This window comes from Seriola aureovittata, chromosome 18, assembly GCF_021018895.1.
Source record: "Seriola aureovittata isolate HTS-2021-v1 ecotype China chromosome 18, ASM2101889v1, whole genome shotgun sequence".
In the NCBI taxonomy this organism is placed as follows: domain Eukaryota; kingdom Metazoa; phylum Chordata; class Actinopteri; order Carangiformes; family Carangidae; genus Seriola; species Seriola aureovittata.
In genome coordinates, this window is record NC_079381.1 from 3,907,945 (window position 1) to 3,935,080 (window position 27,136).

The 27,136-nt window shown below is 40.4% G+C and overlaps 1 protein-coding gene across 3 annotated transcripts in view; it reads right to left on the minus strand.

The window, feature by feature from the left end:
• Window positions 1-27,136, minus strand: part of rab27b (RAB27B, member RAS oncogene family) — a 65,506-nt gene that overhangs the window by 19,729 nt on the left and 18,641 nt on the right. Inside the window, exons 1-2 of one of the 3 annotated variants that reach the window (XM_056403452.1) lie at window positions 13,508-13,594; window positions 12,761-13,459 (exon numbers count right to left, since the gene is read on the minus strand). The exons of 1 other annotated variant lie outside the window; for it this stretch is intronic. The gene's annotated coding sequence lies outside the window, so the exon portion shown is untranslated. Of the gene's footprint in view, window positions 1-12,760; window positions 13,460-13,507; window positions 13,602-27,136 lie in introns of those variants that run through there. One more of the 3 variants, XM_056403453.1, reaches the window with a different exon arrangement.

Sequence of the window (27,136 nt, forward strand, 5' to 3'; positions counted from 1 at the left end):
TGTAAGAATATGAATCCATTATGAGATGAGAATTCAAACTTTCTGACCTTAGAGAGCTGTATTTGACAGATTGCTGTTTAGATAACGTAAAAGACTGAATGTCCCTTCACTTCTGCAGTTTTATTCTGAGAAGACAGAGGTCCTGTTCATTGGTCCTCAACACTTTTTGAAACCTGAGTGTTGTTTTTGATTGCAACATCCTCAACTGAGGAATATCTATATATAATGCTAACACTCAGAAATGCAGAGAGAATTATGCAAGCTTTATTATTTTTTTACCCTATGCCTTCGCTGTAATGCCTGTTTGCTTTTCTTAAAGGGGCACTCCCAGGATTTTACACATCTCAGTATTGCTTTACTCAGACAGTGGATTACTAGTGGAGGATTACTACTGAAAACTGTCGCACAGGAGATGCTTTGTCAAATCTTAGAGAATAACACTGATGATGTTATCAGCCTGATCTCAGATTGTGCTCAAGACCCTTAATTCATGATAGAAAGTTGGTACAAAGTTTGAAAGACTGAAAGAGGGTTTAATGAAAAGATGTTATTAAGTTGCATTAAGGGGAGTGTAGGATCCAGTGCTTTTAAACGTTGACCCATAAGGACTAAAATTCTCACAAGTCCCATAACTTTATGAAGATGCAGTACTAAGTAGTGTGAAAATTGTGGCATAGGCCTTTGACAATTTTACACAAAACTCAGCAGCCATATTTCTAACCAGAACAAAGCATATTTCACACATCAGCCCAGGCCTGGGTTCATTGCACTGGCTGTGCCTGCAAGGCCTTGTATGTGATGCTGGAGTATATAACTGCTGTTCGTCCTAAGAGATGTCTCAAATCAGACAATTTAGGTCTTTTAACCATTCAAGAGACTACAGGCTAGCAGCTCTCTGAGGCTGTGCTCAGGCACACTGATGCATTGACCTAATGCTAATTTTAGCATGCCTATATGCTGATAATGGCAATGCTAACATGCTGATGCTAACCAGGTATATTGCTCACCATCTTAGCTTTTGTGTTAATCCATCTAGCAGACGGGGTTTCAGAGGGGTGGCGATATTTCAGTAGAAAAGTGTGAACTTTGACCTTTGTCCAAATCATGGGATCACTAAAGTCAGAACAACTAATCCTCTGAGGACCATGAATGTCTACAGCACTACAAAAAGCCCAATGTGCTTCTTCCATAAAAAGTGCATCATAAATAAACTGTTATCACGATTATTATGAATTAACAGTAATCTGGTTTGAAAAAAGATGTCACAAAGTGGCAGAGGGACAAAGGAAGAAAGATGGTTATTCATTGTTTTACTCTTGAAATTGTTTTTAAATCTGAAATTAGATCTATTTGCTACTGTATGTGAGAGTCGGGAACAACATCCTGTACTTTTCGTTGACCTATGATACTTATTTATCTACACATTACTGTTGAGAAAGGGTTCATAAGATCTTTATATATAATGCAAACTGGATTCTTTAATTAAATCAATAAATAATTCATATCAGTGTAAAATGTTTTCATCCAAATCCAAGTTAGATTTCCAAATTAGATTTATCCTCATAAGACCAGATGGCTCTGAGCAAAAACAGCATGTTAGTTTTCACAGTTTAAATGAAGTGATGCAAGAGATTTTCAAGGATTTTTAAGGCCACCAACAACCCATCACTTAAAAGTCTAAGATGTAAAGTCTAAATCTCTTTTAGCAGTTTTTAAATGTAACAATAGTATTTTGTAACAAAAAGATGGATGTTTCTTTACAGATTTCCTTTGTACGACAGAGAGCAGCAGAGAATTGATGGCATCTTGGGATTTGCTGTGTTAATTATTGATCACACTGACAGGATTCATTTGTGTCTTCTCATTGAAAATGCTAGTTCCCAAGAGACAAGTAAGATACTTTAATGCTCAAATCCCCGAAGGCTACCCAAAGCACCACAGCATCAGTTAAACTGTGTGCAATGTCTTTACATGCAAATAACGATTGGAAATAGAAAGAGAAATTTGTTTTAAAGGATTAAAGGTGGAGGAAGTGACACGTTTTGTGTGGAAAAAAAAAAAAAAAAACAGTATTCCTTTACAGCTCTGGTTCTGTAAAGAGACTGAGTAACACAAAAATATTCCAGCCAATCAGCAATGGGGGGGTTATGCACAGGACAAGGGAACAAGAGACGGTAAACCTGGCACATGCTAACAGCTAATGCTAATTTAAGGATTACCAGGGGAAAGAGATGGAGCAGTTTACCCTTTCGTCGCCGACAGACCGTGCAGAGTTTTGAAAGAGATTGACTGGGACTACAGATGAGAGACGGGCGGCGAAGTTAAAGCAAGTGCACGTGAGGAAGGGTTAGGCAGCGTATACTATACAACATAATCACATTGTCAAGAAGGAGAGATGGTTTGGTATGGTGGATAACATTAGCTGTATTGCTCTGCTATGTTTCATAAAGCCAATGGGTCAGTATAGTTTTGTCCTGTTTGCTAATGTTTGTTCTAGTTAACCCTGACTGTATTTAGCAAGCAGGTGCCGGTGTCACATTTGTGTGTCCTGTAAAATTAAATTACTTGCCTACAGACGTTCAACCCTACAGACTTCTGTCCTGCTTATTTTGTTGACGCCCGTGTTTACTGGGGGCATTTTGTGTTTCAATAAAAGCCACGCCAAGGTTTGCCTTTTAAATTGGATTGGTTTGCATTAGCAGTAGCTTAAATCAGCTCTGGTAGAGCTGAAGCAGATTGCTCATTGAGGATGGAGGCTTGTAATGGCTTATGATTACTAACAGTAACATTAAAGTGCATGCATCGTTTTGGATGAATCTTATGTGCGAGAGAGCGACAGACTGCAACACTAACAATGAAAAATACTATAGAGGTTTTGAACAAAGACTTTACAGATACACAATGATAAAGACGTATTTCAGTCAGAATATTATTAAGTTTGGATAGCGACAAGTTGCATCTCCCCAAACTGTTGTTAAAAAACTTTTTTTTCACGATTATCAATCATGTATAAAAAGGTCAGCAGACATTTGTCCAAGACCTTTATGTTTGACTGTCATGGCCTCTGCATCATTTTAAACAGATCAGACAACTGATTTGTTTTCCACTGGTGCTGTGGATTCTGCTGAGGGCCTTTGTTGTCGTTGCCAATATATTCTCCAGAGTCAACGATCAATAACCGCGAACATGGATGAAGATTGACCCTTGATTATCTAATTTGTCCAGATGTCCTCCGGGTTTACCCCTCAGATTGTCTGAAACCTCTCAGCATTTCAAACCCACTTAGCAAACCACACTTGAGAAGACACAGCGGAGAGATTAAAGTGCAACTTAGCAGCAGCTGGGTGACCTGCTGGGTGCTGCTTCTCCTTCCAAACACTGCATTTATTACTATTACTCATTCTGATACTACATGGATAAGCCACATACGGTTTGATTCACACGTAGTTTGGCAAATGTATAGTGCGTGCTTGATAATACGAGCTTATTTATCTGGTTTTAAAGTGGAACCACATAGTCTCACTGCTTTCATGAGTCCACTGGCTTCTCGAGTCTGATCAGATAGAATATGAGACACTCTTCTCAGGTGCACTGTGTCTATTTATCCATCAGTGAGTCCCACCAGGGCTTCCTCAATCCCTCCCTAATCCCACAGCAGGAGATAGGCTAACATCTGTACAGACAGCTCACACAGCTGGATCTGAAAGGTCAGCATGGATGTAGGAATACTTTGAGGAAGGCGACGTGGGACCAGGTGGTTGAAGAGCGGGAGTCCGGCTCGTACTGCAGGTTTGTAGAAAATACTAACACTCGCAGGGTTGGGGGTTCAAATCTGGAGTTCTGGAGTTCACTGGCGCTCAATCATTGGTCTTTTTAACCATCCAACATTTGGTTCCAAAGAAAACTATCCCAAAACTACTGTCAGGGTTGTCATGATTGTTGATGTTCTTTGATTCTAGAGGGGACACTGTGGGGCTGAACTTAGGGACAGCAGCGCTTTGAGCTAAATCCAACCTGGTCAACCATAAAGGTTTTTTGTCCTTACCCTCTTCTATGACCCATAGGAGCATCTTCCTGAAACAGTTCCCCTGTGGCAGCAATCTTACGGGACCTTTGTCGTTATGGTTACAATAACAGACACATGGTTAAGCTTATGGAACCATCATGATTTAAGCAAAAAAGACTACATGGTTAGGTTTAGGAAAAGGTGAGGGCCTGGGTTAAAATAAGTACTTTCTTAAGGTTACAGGCCTTCATCATCATGGTTAGCTACAATAACAATAAGTTAAGGTTATGGCCATGGATAAAACAAACAAGGATGTCTTCCATGTCAAAGTCGTGTTTTGTGTATCCATCCATCCACTCCAACCTGCTCATGGTGCTCGTGGTCATAATTACTACAGCCCTCAGAGGTCACCAATCATCAATAAAGTATAGCTATGGGTCATAATTAGCTGCTGGTACAGACGATCTATGGGGTCGTTTTTTGCAGGAGGGACAATACAAATACTAATTCTAACATGCAGAGATGAAGCAGTTATCTTGGCATGCTAACGCTTGCTAATTTGCACTAAACACAAAGCAAAGCTGAAGCTGATGGGAATATCATTAGTTAAGTACTAGATAAATAAAAATTTCGACCTGATGGTGGTGCTGGAGGGAGGCATCACCAAAGCTGTTCCAGTTAATCAAATTCAAATTTCACGACATTCCATCCAATAGTTGCCAAGACTTCACAGTCAGTGGTCAAACATCAACCTTGTTCTGGTTCAAAATCTTGTGCAAATTAATATAGCAGAGAATTGAGATATTTTACAGAATAAGTGAAAGTTTGACTTGCAGGTGAAGGCTACACGTAAGAAATGTCAGGGGATCACCAATGTCAGTAGAAGCCATCCTCCGAGAACAAAATCTCAAGGCACTTAATTCAATAGTTGCTGAGGGAAAAGGTTTATCTTCTGAGCAAATTTCATGTCATAAGTTTTACTCTAGCTTAAATGTCTGCTTTGTACCAACAATATCTTGCCATGACAATGGTGGATCACACCTTTTTAATCAATGTGTTTTAGCACATTCACCAACTGCACCAAAAAAAAAGAACACCTCTCTGATGAGCTGCGTTGTGAACTATTCTTAAATCATATGTAGACTGAATGAAAGAGTGTTTAAATGCTAATAAAATATCTACAATCAAGCCGAGGTGCAGCTGATCATTAAAGAAGCCAATAAAATGGCCTACTCATGTATTACTCCTTCATTTAAACAGCTACACATAAGGAGCAGTGGCTGAACAGATTGTGTTTACAGTACTGCAGTAAAAACCTGTGACATTTCCATCTCGGTCAATATGTTCTGCTGTTCTCTGTCTGTGGTCTCTTTAACACAGCAGTGATCCGGCTCACAGCATATCGACTTCAGGAGAGCATTTCTATTTGCTCACTGTCTGGTGCTTCTTCGCTGCCACGCAGGAAGTGATGGCTTTTAAACATCTCATGGTCTTTCTGCAACACGTCCGTGCGTCACAGCCGAACAGATAAAGAAGAATGAGCGCCACCTACAGAAACTCGACCTACGCAAAAGCAAATGGAGACTGAAAACACAAAGATGCACTAACAAGTCACACTTTAACACGCAATCTTCAAATTCCTGTCCTGGTGGAAATAAACTCTTTCAAGTAAAGGGCCGTAATTCTATTACACCCAGCCACATGAAACTTGATCAAATACAAATCAGAACAGAACACAGTGGAATTCCAACCAATGTGGAGAGACACAACTGAGCATTGTGATGCAACCTGCTGGTCTCATGACTCCAATGGTCCTTATGTATTCAGTTTAACCAGGTTACATTTAACAGCCGCAGACTGGTACACAACAAACTGCTGAGATAGTTGTAAGGTGAAGAGTTTAAACCAAGAAGGTTTTTTTTTTTCCCATATGCTGATTCTATCATTTTACAGCATACCCACACATTACGGCTGTTATACCATGATAAACAGAGAGAGAGAGAGAGAGAGTGAGAGAGAGAGTGAGAGAGACTGTGCAAGAGACTTCCACTACAGGGAAATAGCCAACAAGACACCAAATTTCCAAATGTTAACCCTAGAGGACAAACTAGCAGCTCTCCTGGGTGAAGAAACAGCAGCTCCCTGTCTTAAATGGACTGCATCAGTATATCAGCATCATGTATATGCATACAGTACCAGTCAAAAGTTTGGAGACTTTCCCATTCTGGTACTGTAGCCTATGTAATATGTAACATCTAAACCATCTATAAACTGCTTTGGCAACAACATATTTTGGTTCATGCCAATTAAGCTATTTGAAATGAGAATTGACTGTGCTTCAATTCCAACTGCTGAACTTGTTCTTTCTTCCTACTTCACCCGCTAACAAATCTGTGGTTTCATAAACAACCAAAGAAAGCAGAGGGATTATGAAATCAATAAGAGTTTAATCTCGGAGCTTTGTAAATCTGGGTATTTTGCCAACCTGGACCCAGATCCATAATGGAAACCATAGGCAAAACATTCATTCAGTGAATGCAGCGACAGGAACTGCCTGCTTCTGAACACCTCCAAGACAAGAGATGGTCATTGACTGTTGGAGGTCAAGGCCCAGCATTCAGCCGGTCAGACACAAACACAAGGAGACTGGACAAGCTGGTACAAAAGGCTGGGTCTGTGCTTGGCAGGAGTCTGGACTCACTCAGGACTGTTGTGGAGAGACGCATGCAATGTAAGATGGAGGCCATCTTGGACAATACCAACCCTCCTCTCCACAACATTCTGGCAGGACAGAGAAGCAGCTACAGGTGCAGCAAACGTCTCATCTCACTGCGCTGCAGAACAGAGAGGTTCAGGAGATCCTTTGTTCCCACTGCCATCTATCCATCCATCTATCCATCTATCCATCTATCTACTAACATTAGAGACAGCATGTGTGTGTAACTAATACTGTTAATGATAGCAAATGGGAAACTAACAAGGTAATGACAGCAGAGATGTGGCTAGTAGCTAGAATGGTAGAACAGGTGTAATCATGTCACTGGTAGCACAGATAACTTATAACTATAACAGCACAGGTGTAACTACAAATATCAATGACAGGACAGGTGTAACTACAAACCATAGTATAGCATTGGCCCCTACTCAATTGAACTGGTCTTAGTGAGCCAGTATGCACAATACCAGGCGGCTGGAACTGGTCCAGCTTAAGAGACTGTTGCCATCATCAACAATGAGTCAAAATGTCTTCATCTATCATCTGTTCTACTCTGTTTCTACTTTCCTCTGCTTCTTTCTGACCTAAACACACACACACACACACACACACACACACACACACACACACACACACACACACACACACACACACACACACACACAGTATTCGTCTCATATTTCACTCTACTCCTCTGTCTCCGGCTCAGCTCTTCTCTCCCTCTCCTTCAATCTACTTTGCTTCATTGCTCGTTGAGTTGGAGGTCATGTGATCAGTCAGCTGACTGAATTTGCGGTCCCGTCGTTCGCACCCCCCCCCCCCCCAGGACACGAGTGAAACACACAGCATCATTATCAGCCGCAGCACCCGCTCTGCTCTCTGGTGTCCACTGGGTCCTAAAGCAAAACGATGCGACCTCGCTGCTCCGGCACGTACACTTTCAATGTGCTTATCGTCACCACACATCGTCGCTACACAACAATGTTGTTTGTGAATCAGTTTGTCCCATTCCCTTTTTTACATTTCATGGAGAAGCAGAGGACTGAAGTGAAGTCTGCGTACCCAGTTGAACTATTCAGTGTTGTCTTCAAAATCTAATTATTACCACAATTTAATTCAAAGTTATCATCATCTGGTCTTCTGCTTCTCAATCCAATTAAGAGTTTCTTTTTCTGATCCTATTTTAGGTTCAAAAATCTCATGATCTCTGCTGTTCATGCGTTCATATTAACTCTATTTTGAGGAGTGTTGTGTTGCGTTGTTACATAGAAAAGGTGATTATAAATCTATGCTATTTATTCTGCTGTTTTATTATAGATTTGTCAAGCAAATGAGTAGAAAATCTACCGCAGTCCCACATGGACTCTGTGCCTAAGGCAGAGAAACTGATGTAATTTCTCCACATGAGCAATACTGTCTCGCTGCAGGAGGAGTTTCAGCCTCAAATCTCCGAAGCCTCAGTTTTGGTCAAATTTACGCTTCTGCTCTTGATGAAATTGTCTTTATATACGTTCCATGATGACACTAATACTGATAGATTGTGTCTCTTATTGTTTCAGCTAATCATTGAAGCCATACGGTGTTCACACTGAGTCAAATCAATTCGAGATTAACAATTTGAAAAAGTCTGGCAGAGTTTCCATGAATGAAACTAATACATCTGTTTGTGTCAGCGATCGGTTTTCAGACAGTCAAGATTTGACTTTGGAGTTAATCTCTTTACTTCCAATCAATGCCTGGGGTCAGAGAGGAAATTGGAAATCTTTTAACCTTTGACCCCTGTCACAATAACTGCTTCACCAGCCATTCATTTTGTCCCAGAGGACAACTCTTACAACCCAGGTGTGTTCAGAAATAGAAGAGTGAGTGTGTGTCAAAATATAAGATCTGCAGCTGTCTGTAGAAAAACACACCTTCTCCCGTGATATACAAGAGGAAAAAAACCCTTAAAAAGACCTACTGGCAAATCCAAAGATAGGTAATGACAGAAATGAACTCCGTTTTTAAAGTAAAATATTTTAGTCACTGTAGTTTCAGTTGGATTTCAGTTTCAGCATTAAGTTTTCAGTAGTAATTGCATTTCACAAGAAGGTATTCAATTGCTACTATGAGATTCTAATTATAACGGTGATTATTTGCTTCCATGAAATATAATCAGTGACGCAGATGTGAATCTGGAGATGCTGATGTCCTGCCTCTGGCCTCATTTTACTATAATATACAGCACTTACTACCCACAGGAAATGGTTTACACACCACACCATCAAGTACACACAGGATCTAACCACCAACACATGGGGTCACAGTCTGAATACTGACAATGTACACAGGCTTATAACCTTCTTGTACTCTATGTCAGCGTAGAGTGGAGATTTTTAAGCATAGTGGGATGTACTATAATAAAATATTCTATTACACAATGCCTTTATCATGCGCGCACACATACACACACACACACACACACACACACGCATCACTGTCCTCCCCTCCTAATAGACAGAAGAGAGTCTTACAATTCGTCACATGGCTGACTCGTTAAACTCAGACACAAAGAAGAAAGGGTGGTGTGAGTGAAACAAATGACTTCTCCCCAATCATATGAATTTATCAGCTGTAACTTACAAAAAAATAAAGCTGACACTGCTACTACTGCACTCTGTCCGTCTCATCCTTTACTGATGCATAACTTTTTCAACCCTTTTCTAAATGTGATTGAGAAAATAGGCCTAGATTTGATCAAATAAACCAAAGTTGGACTTTTCTAAGGTAGTTCTAAAAATGAATGAGGGTTGGTGTTATAATTAGGTAGCATTTTTATAGCGTAAGTACTGAAAACATAACTAAATATGTTTGGTTTTTTTTTAAGCTGCAGAATCAAGAAAATTGTTCGTGGTCTTTTCGAATCTAAATGTCTATTTTACAACAGCAAACACACATTAAGTTTATGTAGCTATGAAAGGTGAGTGTACCTGCAGAATCTCATTTAAGAAAAAAAACACCTCAGTTTCTGCTGACATTTTGCTTTAATGCCTCAAAGTTTGGCTGAAAGCGAGATACTCGTGTTTGCCGCGGGGGGTTTTACACACTAGAAACAAACACACTCATGTGATTTTCATCTTTCAAAATGGGGTCTGTGTTTTCACCATTATGCAGATATGCCAAAGTCAAATATTTACCTTAGTTTCTGCTGTTATAAATCATAAAAGAGGAAATGCCTCTGAGATATGACCAGCAGGAACAGACACTTTATGTCACATCCACTGAGCCCTGCAGCTAATTACAGTTTTCTAGCTTCTTACAAGCTTTAAATGACACTGTTCCCCCCCTCTTAAGTCAAACTAGTTTGAAGATAATACTGTTTAAACAAAGCTGGTGGTTTTAGTTTTTTTCTTCCACACAGTTCAAAAGGCTCCTGCCACAGTGTCAGACTTTAAAGTCCAGTTCACAAGTCACATTAGAAGAGAGTTCAGAGCAATGACAGACTGTCCCCTGGAGGCTAATTAAACGCAAGAACATCGAAGAGACTCAACCTGACTGGAGGACGAATCCAGCTGTAAATGTTCAATGTAATAGTTTTTTTTAATCAACACCTGGTTTGGCATCTCTACACTCGTCAGAGTTTGACAGTAAATGAACATGTCTGGTAAAATGAGCTTATAGGAAGTTAAAAGGATTCCCTAACAAACAAATAAACATTCCTGAAGGATGTGGGTGATGTTACTTTATATTTTTCTTACTGTGAACAGATACAATGAAAAGACCAAAACTAACATGTGTTGACGCTTCTGCCTTTTTTTTTTTTTATTTCATTATAATTTTTTTTTTCTTTTAAAATGGCTCACAAATATTAAATATTAAATATTATAAATATTAGATATATAATATAATCTTAAAGACTCCAACCAATTCCTAAAACAGCTGGACACTGTAGGCTAACGTTACTGAAACAGGAGTAGATTCATTTGATGGGGACTACTTTCAGTGGCACCTTGGAAGAAGCCATGATTGGCCGTTTTGTTTAGTTTTTTTGTTTCTTAACTTCTTAACTATCGTTATCTTATTCAAATGTCACCTGTGAGATATTTTTTGATGACCTACCAGCCGAAGCGCGTCGGTCACATAAAGTTCTTCTGTTTACTACAAGTGTTTCTGGAGTTTTGACCTCTGTGGCGGATTAATACACATTAGGTGTGCTAGAGTATATTTATGGCAGCAGAGCAATGTATGATTGACTCTAAATAAACAGAGGCTGTGTTTATGGTAATGACGGAACATGTCATCCACCCAACAGTGTGTCTCAAAACTGGTCTATGAGGTTAAACGAGCTTTGGCTATACACCAATACATGTTAGCAGAATATGTCTGTTCATCATTGGATTTGGTGTTTTCATAAGATTTGTCAACAGTAAAAAATGTTAAGGCTGCAGTCAAATTGTGTGAATTTTGTTGTGATATAATATATATATATATATCCGCAGGAATCCAGTTTTTAGCTGTGGTCACACAAAACAGTGGCTCAGCAAAGTTAATCCATTTGTCCGTGGAAAATATTTGGTTAGAGAGGCTTGGTGACATAATGAGGACCCACAGAGCTACTTGTTGGACTACAGTAGCTGGTGAGCTAACTGCTTACATGTTAGCCAGCCAGATTTACCAGCTATGCTCAACTGAATGTAGCTAAAGCCTGCTCAAAGTAGCTACATGACTCTAGATGACGTCATACGTTCGTTTACATATTCATGATGTCATAATGACACTGCTGTTTTTACATACACACACGTTTTAAGATGAAAGTTAAAAAATGAAGTAAAATTAAATGCAACTGACTCCAACTAACTTTGTCAGAGGTTTTATTATTCTTCAAGCTGCTATTATAACATCAATGTCACCAGGACAACCAATGGGGATCAGTGATTGGTCGCTAGCTACACACAGTCACAGCACTGTCACAGCTCATTCTGTGCCTGTCGGCAAGATGAGGCACGGGGGTGCAATGCCAGTCCATGACACATAGCATCCCATTATGCACCATCTCACCTCCCAAAATTACTTTTCAAGTAAATAGAAAAAAGAAATAAAAAGAAATTAATGACACAGATGAACAATTAGTATATCTACTGCAACGTGTGAAATCCATTTGGTGTAACGAGGAAAGTTTTCACTAACAGCAGAACTTTAAATCCTGTTTCTGGCCACTGTGCCGACTCCAAATCTGTTTATAGAAAACACAGGTTTATGCTGATCGAATATTTGCCGTCAAAGCTGCAACTTTGCATCAGTCTCAATCAAAGTCTCAAAGAAACCAGACCAGTGCAAATTACTTTTCTTCTGTTTTCGCTTTCACGGAATTTAAAAAGTCTTTTTCCTGATGTCTTTACTTATATTTATATCTATATATTTTTGCCTGACTTTTCTTTCTCTGCAGAAAAACTGCTTCTACAATATTATTAAATGTGCTTTTGTCAGAGAACCCAGTGTGTTAAAGGTGTTGTCGTTTTCTCTGCCCGAGGATCAAGCTCACTTATTTCTTTTTTAAGAAAAGCCTGACCAAACTAATGTATTTATTAAACTTTCTTGAATGTGCCTGGTATTAATACAGAAACGCAGAATGAATTATTCAACTGATGTGAGTCTTTCCTCATCAAAACACTAAGATGATCAAAGTCAGCTCTCTAATAAAACCGTAAGGCTCTCGCTCTCCTTCAGAGCATCACCACTATCATGAGACTGAGCATGAGAGAGAATCTGTGGCCGGCTTCCGTCCCCGCTGGTCCGCTGCTCGGAGTCCAGACATCGAGCCGCCTGGATGATGCAGCTCAGTGCAACAACACACCAGCAGTTATCAACTTGTAGAAAAGGGTGTGATCACATTCCACAGCCACATCATCACAAATAGCATTTCCCTTTTCCTCTCATCTTTTTGTCTACATATCTGTACACAAACCCTCCCCCCTTGCAGCCTGCAGAAGTCAGCAAACAGCTCCCTGATCTACTGGACAAACTGGCCGAACACCCTGCTGAGTCTGTGAGCTCCTTACCTCTCTGCGGCTCCTCTGCTGATTCAACAGTGTGAGATCCTGAGGAAGATATGAGGCGTCCCGAGCAGCTGACCAGCAGCCCTGCATCTACACCCACCGACTGTCTGTCTGTCTGACTGACTGACTGACTGACTGACTGACTGACTGAGTGGGAAGCTGGATCACTGGATGAGTGGATGACTGACTACCATTCAGCTGGAGGCAGCAGAGCAGAAAGTCACTCCCCTCACGGACCAGCTGACTGGCTGCAGGGGTGGATGGGTGACTCTGACTTGCTGTTGTTGTCTTGGTTGTTAAATTACTAACTGCATTCCCGCCTGAATAACTGACTGAAAAACTGACTGAGTAAAACTTAGAAGTGGCCAACTGATTGGCTCACTAACTAACTAACTGGAAGACTGACTAAACCAATAGCACACTAGATGATTAACTGACTAAATGATTAACTAACCACCAACTAAGTGACTGACCAACCATTGAACCAACTATAAGACTCTTAACCAACTAACTGGCTAACTGACTGACTACCCAAATTAATATCTGAATGAATGAATAATGACTAACTAACTAACAAACTAACTAACCGACTGACTAAATAACAAAATAACCAGTCAACTAAAAACTTTACTGAAGTTTTACTAAATGACTGACTAACTGATTAACTGACAAACTACCTAACTTCGTGGTTTGACGAACTACCTGACTGACTGATTAGTTCACTGTCTGTCTAACTAGCTGACTGGTTACCTGGCTGACTGGTTACCTCCTGAAGTTCAGGTGCAGTTTTGTGGTTTCTCTCGTTCTGCTTTTCCCTCTTCCTTCATTCCTCTTCTGCTGCTTTCTGCATCTCTCTCTCTCTCTCTCTCTCTCTCTCTCTCTCTGTGTGTAATGAGAGGGTGGGGCCAAACTACAGTAAGCCAGCTCTGGACAGACACACACACACACACACACACACACACACACACACACACACACACACACACACACACGTAACAGTTTCCTCCACCAATATGACCCGGGGCTGATCTGCTCTGTATTCACTAACTGATAAGGGTGTGTGTGCGTGAGCATGTGTGCGTGCGTGGAAACAGAAAAACAGGAAGTAGGTAAGAATTGACAGCGGACAGCCGCAGGTAAATTCTTGAATAAAGGGAAATACATTCTGTATTTTATCTGTCAGCTTCATGCTACTTAACTAAGAGTGGCTTCAGAATGGACTAAACTAAAGCAAATATTAGTGTTATTAATAGATGTTTGTTCAGTGCAGCAGTGGGTGGGGCTGCTGGTTCTTCTGACTGTAGTATAGTATTGAAAATTAAGTTGATTTTAATGAGAGACTCAATATTTCTCATCACAGAAGTCTCTTGGATGATCGTACTGTTATATATAATAGATTTCTTAGTAAGTAGAGTAAGTATCGGGAACAGACGACAAGCTACTTCATGTACCACTGTCAGCGTCTCAGTGTAAGAGAACTGCCTCCTTGCTTTTTGATGATAGCTGCAGTTATGTTCAAACATGGTCTTATTTTCCCAGTTATTTTCATCATGTCCTGAACAAAATCTCACAAATTACTCCACAGTAAAAAAAAAAAAAAGGAGAGGAGAAGGAGGAGAGGAGTCACCTTTTTATCTAGTGATAAAATGAGCAAGAGACGCTAATGAAAAAGAAAAAAGAAAAACAAATCCTATTTCTTTGGTTCCAGCTATCACAGCCTATGAAAATATTACTACTTCCAGAGCAGTTCTGCCCAGCGTTTTATTCATTTCAAACAGAAACAAATATTTTAGCACTGAACTTCTGTCAGTCTGCTCCAAGCAACATCGTGGCATCAGTGTGTCTTCAGCGAGCCGTCAGCCATCACTGCTTCATTCAAACTTCAATCATCCAAAGTGACGATTACACGAGGAGACACCGGAGAAGCAGGAGGAGGAAAGGCTAAAAACCATCTGATACAACTCACTCTTCTTCCCTTTCTTCTCCTCCCTTTGCACAATAAGACAGACATCATACAGATTCCTGACGCATAAAGATTCCTGAAGGTCTTTAGAGCGATATTTAAAAAAAGAAAAAATTGGTTGCTTAAGTTAAACACCTGTGGTTTGGTGTTTTTTGGTCTGGAGCACTGGAGTGATATATTGCTGCCTTTTAGTCCTAGCCCGTTGCAGGTTCACATTGACAAACCAAGATGGCTGACATTACTGTCCAGTTTTGATGATGTCATTCTGCATTATATATGTGCTTTTAGATTGTTTGATGGCTAGCCATAGCGGTAGCTGGTAAACTATTGTAGCTGGCTAACTGGTAACATGCTAGCCAGTCAGAAACATGCTAGTGCTAATCAGACAAAATAGCTCTGTGTTTTCTCCTAACTGTGCTGTTTACTCCCCCTGGCATTTTTTGTCTCAGGATTAGTAACTATTAAATAATTTGTGAAGTTATTGAAGGGTGAGAATTTCATTCAACATACATTCAAAAGACATTTTGAGACTCATAACTGTCTGCAGACCTTTCTTCCTTTAAGGAGCAACTTCTGCTGCGACAGCAGGTTAAACAAAATTGGATTATGCAACACAGCTAATAAGCTACAATGACTTCCTGTACTCTGATACACTGCTGTGTAATTTTCTTAGGCTTCCGTGTGGAGAAACTCCTTTTGTTTTCTGATGCCACGGGGGAAATCCACTCATTCATGTGCTATTACTCATGGGTTACTACGGTTACCAAATGATCTTGCGTAATTATAAGACATTGCTTCCTTGTGAGTTCCAATGCACAGCAGGTAGATTGAGTAGATTGGATATAGCAGCTCGACTTTTCAACTCATTCAAGCCTCTCTGTGAAAAACAATCAGCAGCCTAAAATTTTACTTCCTGTCAGAGATACTATTAGGAAGGTGTGTTTGCGTGTCCGAAGAGCAGATCGAGGCTACTACTGACTAACCTATAGCTTATGGAAAAAAACATGAAATTAATGAATTATCTATTTAAATATAATATCTCGTTTAATTACAAAACTGTACATGTTGTCTTTAATCATTTTAATTCATTTTGGGCCTTCTTTGATAATTCCAACTTTTGTGACTGGAGAGAAGTGGCTGAAAAGAAAACATCTCCTATATGTCTTTCTCTCAGCTGGTTAGCAGTGTCCATGTGTCCAGACGCTGAAGCATCATGCAGCTCATGTTGGTGACCTTTAGGCGACGTTAAAGGCCACCTAACCACAACATAGACAGTTACCATGACAAAACAAGATCTATCACCATCTCTGCAAGGAAACACTGACAGCAGGAGACAATTTTCTGTTACATCAGAATTTATTCATCTCAGCCAACGTCTCTGTGTGCTCTATTCTATTCCTCCAGATGATACCAGGCCAGATGTGAGTGTCAGGAACAGAGAAATTCTCCTGCTATCATCACAAAGCAAGAATCTTTTATCCATTTTATATATTTTTTATCTGTTAAAGGTTACACTTACACCACAGGCCATCCTGCTCTGCTGTGAACTTCTGTTCGTTACTGATTTTCTTAGATAAATCCATATCCTCTCTAGCTTGTGATCCAAATCCAGTAGGACTGCTATCATGGTAAAGAAACAAAAGGCCATACTTGCCACAAATGTTGCACATTTCACATCATTAAAATACTTCAGATCACTTTCAAAAGCAAGAGATGTCAGATTGTTTTCTCTCTCATGAGCAGCATGTGGATATGTGATTAATTGCACAAAAGTTTAGGTGATTATTGGTTAGTCAATTGACAAAAATACTTGTTTTTTTTATAATTGTCATTTTTCTGGAAAACAAAACTGCTGCACAATCTCTGTGTGCATCTTTCAAATGTGGGAATTTTCTGCTTTGATTGTAAACTGAATAACTTTGGGTTTTTTGGTCTGTTGGTTGAATAAGAAGACCTTTGAAGACATCGCCTTTGGCTCTCTGAACTTGTGATGAACACTTTTCCCTATCTGGTCAGACATTAAATCAATATAATTGACAAATTAATTGATAATGACGATAATCACCAGTTGCAGCCCTTGGATCCAGTTTTGGGTTAAATTAATTAAGATCCTGGTATTAGATTTTCCAGGAAAAATACCTGCAGGAATCTGTTAATTTTAGCATGTGTTTTAGGAAGACTCTCCAAACCTTGTTAACTCCAAGCTATTTTCCAGACATTATAATAGTAATTTAGCTGGATCAATGTTGGCGCTGCAGGCTTTAGCTGGCAGCTGACGCAGACCAGCTGAGTGGTTAAATATTGTTGAGAATCACTGATTCAGTCTGGGTTGCCAACTCTCACTCTTTTGGCGTGAGACATCTGCTGTCAGGTTCTGGTTCACGCTGCCAAAACAAATCTCACACCAACTAAGAGGAACCCACACAGAGATTTCTTAATGATTCCAAGACCGATACTTGAAAATTACAGAGAGCACAAAAGCCACAATTTAACTTGAATTTTGCCTCTTTTGCTTTGGTCTACAGGTTCATATCTATTGCTGATTAAAATCAACTTTAAAATACAACTTTTAATGCAACTATGTCACTAATAATGTCATTCACACATCACTGAACGTAAATCCAGGGTTTTGCACAAACATCCGTACTGATGTTCGGTGTTTTGCACACAACTGTGTATATGTGGGTCTAGAGGTGGGCGATCTGGCCAAAAGATCGTATCACAATCTCTTTAGTTGAACTCATTATCACTAGTTGTGTGCATTTGGTCACCTGGACACAAAGCCTGTCACTTCTGCTCAAAGGCCCAACTCACAAATGTCTGCATCCTGTTTCTGCTCTGATTTTATTCTGAAAGTCCTGACCAGTAGTTGTGATTTAAATCTGTCATTTTGACGCTGTTCTTTGTCCTCAGTGCTGTCTTCTGTTTACAAATTGTGTCACAGCCATTCACACTTTTTGCTTAGTTCATACGGAGTTTTCGTTTGGACGGCGCTGTTATTTATTTATGAGGTGCTATATATAAATTTTTGATTTGAAAGTTCAGTCGCTGCTGACCAGCTAGCTCCGGCTCGTCCCGCCTCGTGTTTCCCAGTATGCAGGCGGGTGGACTGCAACTCCACCATCTTGGACTGCAGCTGGTGATGGTGGTTCTTGTTCTGCTCGGGTGGAGAACCGGGTAGATGTGGCGGTATGGGAAGCTCACCAACCATGCAGAGCAGAACTAGGACTGTCATCACTAGCTACAGTCAACAGGCTAGCTGTTTAACATTTAATGATGGGCTTGTTAGCAGCAACTGAACTTTTAAAATGAAATATCTAAACATAGCCCCTTTTAATGACATGATCTGTACAAGTCATCTGAAAAGTAGATCGTACGGCAAATTAAGATTGTCCACAATATAGGATCATCAGATCACCCACCCCTATGGACCTATATGACCAGTAATTGATTGGCATTAATGTTTTTAGTTTTTCTTAACACCAGACAAATAAGCCATTACGAAGTTTATACAGTGAACATTTTTCTAAATATAGCAGCTGTTCTTAGGGTGAACCCTGAGCTTCACCACAGTTGTCAGGACAGCACAAGCAAATTACATTAACAATGAATAAGTACGACTACGCAAAACACTCACTGAAAAACACAAGAAATCTCTCACTCCACCACACATACTGCACAACCCCTGTGGCCAACATCAAGATATCTGTAGGTGCTGTGTAGTCTGACTGCCACAGGAATAAATGACTGTTAGTGATTTAGCCCACACCAAGGAACCCTAACTCTTCTCTCATCAGCTGGGATAAAGTCAGGTCTGACTTTATTTTCTTGTTCAGTCTAAGTACAGGCTTTTCTCAGATCAGCTGTAATAAAAAAAAAAAAGATCTACAGACTGAGATGGAAACTGTAGTTTGGCAGTTTTGAGCCACATCCCGTGGTCTCCAGTTTCTTAGTTATCAAAGAGATGGTTTTGTTTATCACATGAGCAGGGAGCAGAACAGAGACGGCACTCCCTATTTATATATGATCACCTTTTATCATGAAATTGCATACTTAGGACAGATGAAAATAAACAAAAGCCATCTCCATGACAACTGACCAAACTCCAGCCACAGAAGACAGGGCTGAAAGCTTCAGACATTGTGTTGAGAAATCATCAATTTAAAACCGATAATAAAAAATAATGGTTAATCACTCCCCTTTTTAAAATGAATCATTGGCAGATCATGATTTGGAGAATGACGACTATTTCATGCTGAGGTAACTGAAAGCAGAAGGTTTACAAGGCACTCAGAAGTGATCATATTGCTGTGGGGGTTGGGGGGCAACATGGCGGCATCAGCAGGAGAGTTTATTCACTCCGTGTCATGTATAGTTCAGACTCCTCATTCTGTTCCACATGATCTGTTTAATAGGGAAATGCAGTGAGGGCAGGCAGAGATGTGAAAGGCCACTGGACCAAACAATGGAATTACTGTGACACAACCACCCACATGACGTGTTTGAACAATACACATGGTTTTTCTTTCGTCTTATGTCCTTATCCTTATTAAACATGCATGTCTCTGTGTGTTTTCTTCCATTAAATTAGCATCAACAGCGGCGCCAAACTCTGACCCCAGCAGCGGCAGAGATGCTGGGAAACATTTACAATCCTTCATCTCCCCATTGGCTGAATGTGAAAAGGGCAACTGGCTCCAAACCAATCTACGACATGGACATGAAGCATAAACACGCTCCAAGACGAAGACAGCAACAACTGCCAGTGAACCTGAGAGAGGCGCACAAGAGCAATTAATTCTGTTAATATATTGGATGGGTCTCGCTGGTACAGAGGAAAAGATACACAACGGACATGGAGATGGAAATCAGCTCACGGCGAGTTATAATCACAACAAAGACACATAGCATCGGTAGTTAGCTAGCATCGGTTCAACAGGGTCAACTGGTGAGAGGACAGTAAGTGCTGCTTGTTTGTGTGTGTGTGTGTGTGTGTGTGTGTGTGTGTGTGTGTGTGTGTGTGTGTGTGTGTGTGTGTGTGTGTGTGTGTGTGTGTCAGAGAGACAAAGCATGCAACCACATTCCATAACTGATAGTACAAACCTAACAGGCTGACACAGGACACACACAAATCACTGGTGTCCAACGTAAAACACTGCAACCTGCAGTAGAAATATTCCCTCTGGTCCTCGTCTGCCTGATCAAATTTACCTCACACTTTGCTGTCAGAGATGAAGCAAAATATAAATATTTCTCACATATAAGGACTCCCTGCTGTTGCTGACTGACAACTGAGGGCCGCCATTGCTGGGAGACACGCTGTCAACTTCAATGATACACTACTGGCTGGAGAGTGTCATAGCCCCGCCCCACAAACTCTGATACAAGATGAGCATTTGCCTCCCCTGTTCAACAATATTATTGTGTGTGTGTGTGTGTGTGTGTGTGTGTGTGTGTCTGTCAGTTATTTAAGCTGTCTTTCTCTTTATAATATTCAACATTTCAGAGAAGTTTGTATTCCAGTCATTAAGTGGAAGCTAGTTAGCCTATCTTGCTAACATTAGCACTGATCTGCTGAGTCACAGCAAAAAATAAAGAATGTTTACATTTCTTTTTTAATATAATTACAATTTTGATGAAATAAGTCAACACAGGAGGATAGATACTGTGTCATTTCTTAGTAAAAAGTAATTTTAACTTCAGTTCACCTATAAGAAAATTTAACAAACTAATTTTGGGAAACGTGCTTATTTGTTTTCTTGTCAAGAGTTAGATTCTCATCTGTCCACTGAACAAGAAGCTGGAGCCAGTACAAACGACCAAACATCAGCTCCCCATCTCCGCTTAATGCTAAACGCTACATTAGCCCCTGCTAGCAGAACACGCCTTAACCTCTGAACAAGCTGTCAGTGATCGGTTGTGCATTGTGGGTAATATAGGCACCAGGTTGCGTCAATGAAGAAGAACGAATGGAAATTAGTGGAGCACCGTTTAAACTAATCAACCTGTCATATCTCATTTGTTTGCTTTGTACTTTACTCACTGTTTCTTCTTGATTCAACTAAACTCACTTCAGACTCAGAACCAGCAGTCAGGTCTTAGCTGAGCTGAAGGTGGAAAACAATCACTCAGTCACGCAGTTTCTATTACTGCCCTGTTAAAAACACTGCAGGAATGTCCTTTCCCATTTAAAACTGTTTACCCAGGGTCTGGCACTCAGCAGAACACAACCAAGTCATTGTCTGAACAGCTTGTAAACTGTCACCAGTTCAAATCCCAGCTGCTCCCTACAAACGGCAGAAAAAGTCGAGATTATTCTTTTGTCTTCAGGTGTTTTTAAAAACTCAAACTTTAGAAATCAGCAAATCCTCCAACATCACAGAACACAGATAACAGTAGCCATGGTATAGTAAGGTGCACAGAGTTGATCAGGGGGGTGAATGTGATCAAGCTGAACACTCTATTTCCAAAATTTGATTTTGAATTTGAATATGGGAATTTAGATACAGAAAACCTAACCACTGACCAAAGGGATTTATTGTGACTATGAGCATGAAGGAGGACCATTGAGTTCTTTATAGGAGCAAAGTCAATTCTGTGAAAGATCTATAACAACAGATACTGTGAATGTGAGATAGATTTCTAATATTAGAAAACTCTTATCTCCCTTTATTTTTGGATCATCATCTGTATATCAAGAGGTGACAAAGTTATAAGACTCTTATATCCAAGATATATGAACAACTCTTGGCTTTTCCATGTTCATTCTGATGCTAAAACCAGAATTGCTTGGGAGCGAGAGCTGGGGGTAGAGTTTACAGATCAGAGGTGGGATGAGGCTGTAGATAGATACGTTCAAGTACACCTTGTGCAAGGCCGCAACTTACACGATTGAAAGTATTACACAGAATTCACCTGTCAAAATCTCCATTATCCGAAATCTGACAGATGTAACGCTTCCTCTTGTTCATTGAATCGTATGTTTTTCTTTTATCCCAGATTACAGCAGTTCTGGAGTGATTATTCTATGACTTTGACAAAGGTTCTGGGGATCAGTATCAAGATGATATTTGGGGTGTTGACTCTTCACATTTTAATTCCTCACAGTTAGACGTATAAGCCTTTACCTCTCTTTTAGCAAGACAACGTATTTCACATTAACATACATGACATTTTGTCATGTATTTTCATAGAATACTTCAGCCTTATACAAACTTTGCCCCCTGACTGACCCCCCCACCACAGCCTACACTCCCTCCCTGCCCCAATTTCTTTCTCATATTCATTTATTTCTTTATTTTTTCCTATAATTTTGTTTTTCTTATCTCTTCTTTCTCCTTTACTCTGTAGGTTCTCTATATCATTTTCCTGTTTTCACTTTTTATTTATTTATATTACTTATTACAATTAATGTTCACAAGTGTATGTATTTGAATGTTGTATCTTCGACATAATTGATATATTTATTCATACATTATAATTTATTATTTGTGTTATTTTCTATACAGAGACTGTGTTTGTGTATGCTTCACCTCAAGGCCTTCTTTGAGGGACTGGGGGATGTTCCTGCTATAAAGGAAAAAAAAAAAAGAGGGAAACATTTGTAATCATATATTTCTATATGCGTTGTTGTACACTGAAGGAAGTTTTAAGACAAAATGTTTTTTATCCCCATAAGCTGAGTCTAGTTTAAGTACGAAAAGATAAAATTCATGTTGCAATGATAAAATCTCGGGTTACGTCACGTCTGAAGCGAGACATCCTGCGTGAGGCCAACATGCTGAGTCGGAACATTCAGCCGCTCACACACTGAGGAGAACAGGTATTAATTGTTGAGACAAAATGTGACTCAGGGAGCGCTCACATTGTTGTTTCCTGCCGGCACAATGGAGACCACTGTGGCTCCGCTGCTGATCACCGTGTCTTAATGTCACGCTCTTAACAGGCTGCGGTGATGTCCACGAGTCAGCAGAAACGGCAGTCGCTGATGTAACGACCGCCTCCTGTTTTCTTTTGGATTAACACCGCAGCTCCAGCGGCAAAGCAAATCAGTTTAATGGAGGTGAATGACGGCGTTTGTATGAATTGATGCCCGTCTGTGAGGATAATGTCGGCTTCCAATGGTTTGTTTATCTGACTTTTAATGAACTCCAATTGTTCACATTAGCTGTGTGTTTGAGGATTTTCATTCCAGAGCGAGACAGCGGCCATTTGAAGGAAACGAAGGAAGGAAATATCTGTATCCTGTTATCCTTCATATTCCTGGTGATTTGAAGAGGTGAAAGTAAAGAGCGGCTTCCTGTCAGTCAGTCTCATTTTCCAGGATCATTTAAAAGGGCTGTCACAGTCTTAAAAAGTCAATTTTGAACAAATTCAAACTAACATGTAGCCCATATAGCCAGTCCCTCCAGGATTTTGCAGGCTTTTTTTGGGATCGCTGCGGGCTAAAACACTTGCTAAAACACAATGTTTAGGTTTTTCTTGTTCTTCATAATTCTGTTTTGAAAATCCTACCAACATGAACATTCAGATTCACATTTATATTTCGTACATTTTTTATTGGTGTCTGAGTATTTATTACGTAATGGCGATGAACGCTGATTGGAGGGGCCCATTCCCAATTTTTGCCTTGGGCTCCACCGGACCCTAGAATCACCACTGCGTCAGGGTGTTGGCCTTTTACCAGTCTCTGGTGCGGGTGCTGAGGATGAGTGTGGTGAAAAGTCAGCAGTCAGACAAGGTTGTACAGTTGATGTCGCTCCACTCGTTCCTGGTTGCAGTTAGCAGGTTTGTTCGCCTCATCCTAGAGAAAGGCAGTTGCTTTTTTACAGAGTGGAAAAACTATTTTATAGCAATTTTACCATCTACGGTTAAGAACCCAAAATATTTCCACACTTTATCTGATCAGCACAACCTTGCTCACTAGTGTCCTCTATTTTGATTTATTGACTTAGTTCACTGTTACGTCAATGATACATCAAGCTGATAGTGAATACGAAGAGCGCCCTCTGGTAGCCACAAGGCAAACTGCTTCTAATGATCTGTTGTGCTCAGAGACCGTAAATGTTGAATTCAAACAGCTTGAATATTATTTCTTTTCTCACGTTTGGACAAATAAGTGACAGCCCAAGTCACTTCAAGCAAAAGCTTGAGCTGTACATGTCAGACTGAGATCCACGGTGCCCACAGGATGAATCCTAATGTCACTGGCGATCCTTTGACGTTTCATCTAGCACCGTCACCAGGTCCATTCCTCAGTTTGTGCTTTGGTTTATCCGTCTGTCTGGTTCTTAGTCACATTCATTCGAGCCACAGAGCTGCTAGTGAGGCTGTGGGCTACTATCCATCCACTACCTGCTTCTTCTTCTACTGTAAATTCATGAGTGTTTCATATGTTTACACATTTTTACATTTATAATATTTGGGGGTTTTGGATTGTTGGTTGAATGACACGTTACTTTGTGCTCTAGGAAATTGTGATGAACATTTTTCGCGGTTTCCAAGTGTCTTTTTAGACCAAACAACTAATCGAGAAAATAAATGGCAGATAAATTGATAATGAAAATAGTAATTAATTCTACATTAAAGAATCACATGGACAGAGGAGAGAGGAGAGGAGAGAGGAGATAGGCTCAGGCAGGACTTGGCGGTTAGTTTATTTCTCATCAGTATGAATGAGACACAGTTTTACACACTTCACAAGCTCCATCTGAAGAGCAGCAGATTGGTAAAAGAGAAGATGAAGGTGTGACTCCAGCACACATAGGCATATTTTTTTTGGTGCTTGAGGTTTTTGACTCCCATTCACATGCGCCGCCTGAGGCACAGTTATTGATCCTCACCCTCTGCAGGTCGTATTCTGCGTGGTCCCAGAGGACTCCAACATCCCTGCTGACCAAGCTGCAGCTGCGGCCTTCTCTACACTCCTGATTCTACTCAAACTGGAAAAACACTGCACCGCCATCTAATCAACACCATGAACGATCTGATGCCACACGCCAAACTCAAGCAGCTAAAGCCAACAACTGCTCCAACCTGAACAACTGTATAGGTCGTACCTACCGCCGTCGCCATGGTTACTGTAATAACGGTCCTGGCTAGGTTAGATTAAGAAAACGGTCGAGATCTGGGTTAAAATAAATATGCCTACTTCCTCAACATCACACGGTCTTTGTTGTCATGGTTGCAATATGAACAGCTACTTCAAGATGGGAATGGAACGCCGCTCTCCTGAGTCATATTCATCCATCCACCACCACCTCCTCCTGACGTGGCTCTCTTTATACTACGTCACCGCACTTTTCCCTTTGCTCCTGTCATAATTACTACGAGTCGCCTAGCAACAAAACATAACAATGGGTCATAATAACCTGCTGCACAGACGACCTATGGGCTCGTTTGTTACAGGAGGACAGTCTTGCTAAAGCGTACTACTCCTGGATCAACCAGAACATTTAAAAAGATCTGGCGACCTTTTCTGCTACTTTTATAAATTTGGACAAATCCCTACTCATTTTTTTTTTTTTTTTTTCTCTTGATATTATGTATTCATGTGTGGGACGAATGGAGGCTTTAGTTCATGCCTTCTGAAATAACCCACTACCCTCAAATAACTGACTTAATTTCCCAGTTAAGGCGGAGTTAGCTTCTGGCACAAAAGCAACTTGGTTAAAGTTAAAAAATGATGATGGCCATGTTTAAATAAAACCAATGTTGACTTGTTGAGAGGAAATGGGAAACAAAGAGCAGTGTCTCCTCCGACCTCCTCCCTGCTATGAACTCTCCTCTATAACATTGTCACCACCTCTCCTCCTGACAGTCATTTACACAGCTGGAGGCGCTCGTCAGGTACACGAGCATTTTCACAAAGAAATGATGCTGTGGTTCGTCCTTGGAGAACGGTCTCCTTCACTCATCAGCCCAAAAGAAAACATGTGACCTGAGGAAAGAAACGCAGCAGGAAAAAGAACGAAGGTACGGAGGAAGAAGAGGCTAACGACAACGCTGCGCTTTAAAAATGGATGAGTCTCCAGCCTCCAGCAGATCGCCTGTATGCGTACGTTTGACAGTCAGAATGGAGTGTGAGCCGTCTTGCATCATGTGCTGCCATGTGTGTGTGTGTTTGTGTGTGTGTGTGTGTGTGTGTGTGTGTGTGTGTGTGTGTGTGTGTCATTTAGTTATTTACCAGTGGTTTTTATTGTTTCTCATATTTCACACACTGCCTGCTGATGATATTTATGTGCGTGAGAGAGAAAGAGACGCCTCTGTTTGACTTATAATGAAGTCACGTCAGCTGAAGCTCAGCGTATGAGTCACGAGTGCCCGAACGAGGAGGAGGAGGAGAAAACAATGCGGTCAGGGAGGGGAAGAAAAGAGAAGTTAGAGGAGGGGACCGAGGAGGAGGAAGACGACGAGAAGGAAAGAAAGGAGTTAGAGGAAGAGGAGGAGTAGGAAAGACCAGAGGAAGCATCAGGAGGTCAAGAGTGTGAGGAAGAGGCGAGGGTGCAGGAGGGAATAAGGAAAAAGAAAAGATAGAGCAAAAAGGATGAGGAAATAAAAAGGGAACAGGAGAAAGTGAACAGAATGATGAACAGAGAAAATAGAAAAGAGGAAGAAAGGAAAGAAGTAAGAAAAGACAAAAGAAGGAAGAGGAGGACAAGAGAGAGGGAGAGGAAGGAGAGAAATTAAAACGACTGAAGGAGAAAAGAGAAAATGAAATTAAGCTGAGTCAAACAGCAGCTGTGCAGATTTTTAAATATGTGCTTTATGCTTTTCCAAGCAGTCTGACGTTTACTGCAGCAAACAAACACAACCAGACACACAAGACTACAATATAGGCACTTTAAAGGTTCTTTTTTTATTATTATTATTATTTCAAGCTCTCACTGAAAACATCTCAAATAAGAATATTTAACCTACCAGACATAAAGACATTCAGTCATCCAGGACTGTCTGATTACACGCTGCACACACAATCACAGAGACTGTTGTCTAATATGTTAAAAACAGGTGATTTTTCCCACTGCACATATAAAAACGGATTTTTTTTTAAATTAGATTTTAAAATTTGGTTCAGCTGAGTTCTGCAACACAAAGTAGTAGCAGTAAACAGAACACATGGGCCGGCCAATAACTGTGCTGTGTTCAGAGCTTAATAAAATACGTAGGGCTGATGAACAGTAACGTTAAACAAGGGGCTACAGGCAGGAGCTGGTTAGCATAGCTTAGCATTTATTGTTTGAACACAGAGAGTAATTCCTCATAATTTGTTATCAAAGCTGTTGTACAGCTGCTTACGTTGGAAGTATCAAAAAAAGTATAAACTTGGTATCAAAAATGATGATGTTGTATAATTTAGTGTCACTTAAATTCTTAATATGAAAACAATTACTGTCAAGGAGAACACAATTTAATAA